This window comes from Suncus etruscus, chromosome 9 (genome assembly GCF_024139225.1).
Source record: "Suncus etruscus isolate mSunEtr1 chromosome 9, mSunEtr1.pri.cur, whole genome shotgun sequence".
Classification (NCBI taxonomy): Eukaryota; Metazoa; Chordata; class Mammalia; order Eulipotyphla; family Soricidae; genus Suncus; species Suncus etruscus.
The window spans coordinates 3,966,268-3,971,343 of record NC_064856.1 but is presented as its reverse complement, the minus strand read 5'-3'; the positions used below and the strand labels follow the sequence as shown (position 1 = coordinate 3,971,343).

Here is a 5,076-nt window from a genome sequence, read left to right as displayed (position 1 = left end):
TGCCCTAACTGGGACCTTGCTAATCCCGTCGTAGGTGTCTCCACAGCCGAGAGCACAAGTGCCGGAGCGAGCTCCGTTTGTTAGCTATGCGCTCTATCTCCTGAAAACTTAGTGGCTGGAAGGGCGGCTTGGTGACAAAAGCCAAGTTTTCACAGGAGTCACGTTGGGTTAACTGTTGGTAGTGAACTTGAACAGAGGTTTTTGCCGTCTCATCTACCTGGTTTTTAACAAGGGCAGTAAGTTTGCGGAAAGCCCATGGGTCAAAGGAAAGGAGCAGCATGAGGCTAATAAGAGGGCCTAAAATAGTGGACAGTAATGTATGTATCCAAGGAGAAGAGAAAAACCAACCCTGTTACCAACCTTGTTCTTCATCGAAATGTTTTTGGAAGTCTTTTATACCGTCACCAATGTGTTGAACGCTATTCCTAACTAATCCAGTTTTGTCTTTGAAAATACAACATTGTTCCTTAAGGGCTACACAGACTCCCCCCTCTTTCATAAGGGCGAGATCTAAACCACGACGATTTTGAAGCACAACATATATGCAAGGGAACTAACAGTATCAGTGAGAAATTGTAAGCTATGTTTGATTTCATTAATGTTTCGTTTTTGAAAGACGGAAGGATAAGAGTAGGGGTTGAGGAGAGAAGCCAAGCTAACAGCGTTCATAATCTGGGTCTGTGAGGGCTAGAGCAGAGGCATTTATAAGATTTAAAATAACTTGAGAGGAGGAGGATGGGCCAGAAGGCAGAGTCCGTAGCTCACAACTTGCCCAACAGTGAGTTAATGACGCTGAGGCTGAACTTTCCAGAGAAGAAGTTTAGAGTCATTGGTGTAGATAGGAGATTTAAACGTTGTGATGCTTTTATAAAACGGCGAAACCGGTGAATTGCAGATTTAACAGTGTTCATAGCTGGTGTTAGAGAGTGCCTGGGCAGAGGCATTGACCATTTGCAGGATGAGGTTCAAGGTGGAAACCGGACCAACAGGTTTGATGGTTAATCTAGGCATTAACAAAGCTAAAACATAACAATCATGATAAGCAAGAAACATTTTAGTAACAATATGGGGAGAAAATCTAGTGGAACAAACAAAATAAGTGGAGTTGGGGGCTTCAATGAAGATGGAAGAGTTGTTAACAATAATGGTTTGATTGCAAATGTTTGATTGTTGAACAGGCGGGCACATATATGGTTCGAGTAAGCAAAGTTCCACGACTGTGACTTGTTTGCCATGGAGGTTGTTGGTGGCAGTGGTGGGCATCCAAGGCAGCTAGGCAGAGTGCTTAATTCAGCATTGTTAAAGGTGGAGTTTGTTAGAAACAGGTTTGCAGGAAAGGCGGCTGGCAGGAGGGGTGACAGGCTTTTTTGAAGTGGATGAAGACAGGACTGTGGAAGGCTGCGGAAATTTTTTGTTAGACTTCAGCATTTAAAAAATTTTTATAATTAACAATTGCCAATTTATCAAAAACTTTTAAACTGAACATAAATGATTTTTGTTAAACTTTTTAGTTATTATTTTAAAGCTAGATGCTATTTTTTAGCTATAAATACATATTCTATAGGCCTGAACTTACACATAGCAGGAAAGTTGGGTGACTGCAAAGTCCAGAAATTCTCCAGGGAAAAGTTATCCCCGATGGCCATTGAGAAATTTGGGGTTTGCCATCCCTTACACTTTCCGCCATGTTCTTAGAAGGACAAAGCTAGCTTAATACATAATTTTTAACACATGATTTTTAGTTGCAAGATGCCAGTTTGTGAATTGACCAGACTGAACCAGGTTGAAAAAATTAATTGAAATTTGAAAAATGGATAAGGCTTTAAAAATTGTATTATTATAAAATGTAGAGATAATAAATAAACAGACAAAACAAAACAACACTAAACACAACATTTTACACTTGTGGCCACTTTCATTCATCACAACAGACAGATAAACAGATAAAAGGAGTGATTTAAGACTTAATTATAAAAAATTGACAAGCGCTTTTAAATATTTAGCTAGCATGTTTGTGAGAAGAAAAAAAAATTTTTGTAGAAAAACTTTTTTAGTTTTGAGAAGTACTTAATGTAGATGGAGTGGAACTTTGCTGAAAATAAATTTTAAGGTTTAGAATTAACACAAAACATTTTTAAAACAATTTTAATTTGAAGTTTAAAACATTAAGTAAAATGGTTAATAAGCAGTAAAAATTTTTTAAGTAAAATGGTTAATGAGCACTGTAGAAGGAGTCTTCACTCTGAAGTATGAAATCATTTGCTGTAAATGAATAGGTTTTCTTTAAATTGGTTTTGCAGTAGAACAGTAAGACAGCTGCAATAAAGTGTTAAAATTTTTATGATTAAACACAATAGCATGAACTATGATTATTAAAGGTATAAAAACTGATTTTAAAAAACAAACAACTGTTTTTACTATGAAGACTTTAAGTGAATAATTTGTAAAAAATATTATATACTAAATTAACTAAATGCTTAGATTATTATAAAATATAGTTAAAGACATCTGATGCATTTACACACCTAGAACTTAAGACTAAAATTATATTTAATACTAGTTAATTTGCTTATAAAGTTTAGTTACTTTTATATATTACTTATAAAATTATATATAATATATTTTTCATTTATATTATTTTTTCACTGCGACACAAATATACAGATTTGTATAATGTGCTGATATTTTGAATGCACTTAAAATAATAGTTCTTTCAATGCAGAAATAAAGAACAACCATTGCTGTAGCACAAAGTTAAAACTAAGGGTACTATAAAGTACATATAGGTGTTTACTGTGCATTAAATTAACTATATTGTTTAAAAAGGCTAATCACATTATTTTTCACATAATTTTGTAAATACTTTAAAAATTAAAATAAAACTTTTAATAGAAATATAAGATTTAAATTTAACACTTTTGTGTTCGGTTGGATTTTAAAACACAAAGAAGTTTTTCTTTTACCAAAATTTTGTTATCTGTAAAGTGACAGAATCATGACCTTGCTCTAAAATTTTCTGAGAGGCAAAAAAAAAAGTTTATTGCCCTTATCTTCATGTTGCTTTTTAATGTTTTAATAATTACTTTACACCACTTAATGCACTAAACCTAATAACACATATTTGACAAAGTGTAGGGCTGACAAGGTGAAGCAGAGTCTTTTACTGATAACTTGGGGAGGGGCTAGCACAGTTAACAGCAGGAAGGTTAGAGGCAAATTATTTACAGTTAGCAGGGTGTAATGATATATAGGGAAAAAAAAGCAATCTTTTAAGATTAATTACTAATTTATTGGAATTAGAGGGAATGGCAACTGAAGAGGGGAATTTGGGTTGCAAAAGCACTATGGGGATCATGGTTTTATTAATTGATTTGAGAATATGCAAGAGATGCTACTTTTCAGATTTCTTTTGAATAACAAAGATTGGGTATTTCAAGGTGAATTGGAAGGCTTAAAGTGGGAGTGGCAGGGCTTGAGCTGGCTGTTTTCCAAGGCTGGCAGGAAAGAGGCTGAAGGAGGCTGAGGGCTGGTTTGAACAAAATGTACTTAGTAAAGGGTACATTAGGCTCAGAAGTTTTAACAGCAAAGTGTAGATATTGCAAGGTTTTATGGCTTAGCAGATGATACTTTGTAATTATCCTGCTTACTGTGCCTTTAGAATTTTTTGTAGGCACTGCAGCAGTTTCTGTTTTATGGCACTCAGCCTGATTTTTATTAGTTTGTTCCTTTGAATTCTCAAGAGGGGGGGCCTGGCCGTAGAATTCAGTGGGCAGAGGACAGACAACTATAGATTTAGGAGGGGGGGGAAACGCCTGAAGGGCAGAAACCTGTGAATCAAGAGAAGCAGCCTGTTTTTGAAGGCTTAAGATTTGTTTAAGATTTTTAATTTGGCTAAGTAGTTTCATATCTATAGCTTTAAGAGGGGGAGCGGTGAGAGGAGGGAATCTGCCATGGTTAGGGACTGAGCGTTCTCCACGGTGGAGGCTGCTGAGCAGGCGGGGGGAAGACTTTCTCCATTAGGGAGAAAGACAGGAAAGGTAATAGCACTGGTTTTTGAGCTAAGAGCATTATCAAGTTTGTTAGAGAGGTGAGAGACCATGGATGTAATTGTGGTGAGTTGGGAACTCAAGTCAGAAAGGGGGGGGGGAGGGAGAAAGCAGCAACAGTTTGTTGCCGGTGTGGGGGAGCTGCTGGAATGCTGGCTTTGGGGAGCGACTTCCAGGCACGGAGGGCAGCAAGAGCCATGTTGGCAAGCTGGGACCTGGAAAGTGTGTGCTGTACCTTTAAGGTATGAAAAGAGGCGAGGCCAGCTATAAGAGCTTAGAGATTAGGATTCCTGCCTATTTGCAGGGGCTTTGCAATGGAAAAAAAAGTTAACTTCCCAAGAGACAAAGAGTTCAGCTTTTAGATTCTAAGCAGGAGAGCGTGTAAGGGGCTTGGGGGCCATAGGAGGTTACGGCTTGAAATGGCTCTTTGAGGCTTTTCCAATTAAAGGCTTTGTATTGTTGCAATTGCTGGCTAAGGAGGGGAGGGTGGTGAGGGGAGTAAAGGTTTTGGTGGAACAGGGACGGAGCTGAAGCTAGGGAAGTGAAGGGCTGTTTAGGATTTTGCACAGAGGGTGCAGCGGCCTTTTCTGTAGGGGTCTGGGTGCATAGAGCAGAAGCATGGACAGAAGTAAGGGAGGGATATAAATGAGAAGCATTAGAGAGATCTTTAAGAGCATTAGTTACTTTGGAGACAAAGGTAGAAGAATCAGTGGTGGAGGGAGGACAAGGGGAAGTATTCTCAGAGGGAGAAGGGAGATGAGAGACAGAATTAGAACGAGAGGGAGTCCTGGAACACTCACGGGAGACTTGTTGTACATGAGATTCAACGGCATGGATGATGTCTTTGGCGGTTCCGGCATTTTTAGTTACAATGATATCTCTTAACAGGCTCCAATATTGGAACATAATTTTTTCCTTCTGTGAATCATCATTATTTACAAAATAATCACTCATTTCATGTCCTACTTTGTCCCAAGTGGACGCAACAATTTCTGGACAGGTAATAATAAACCAATGACATACATTATGA

General features: G+C 37.8%; 1 non-coding gene across 1 annotated transcript; it reads right to left on the bottom strand.

The window, feature by feature from the left end:
- Positions 1-2,671: 2,671 nt before the first annotated feature.
- On the bottom strand, positions 2,672-2,801 carry LOC126019285 (small nucleolar RNA SNORA22). Its single transcript, XR_007499016.1, has one exon. It is a non-coding gene; the product is annotated as a small nucleolar RNA SNORA22 (small nucleolar RNA).
- Positions 2,802-5,076: the final 2,275 nt, after the last annotated feature.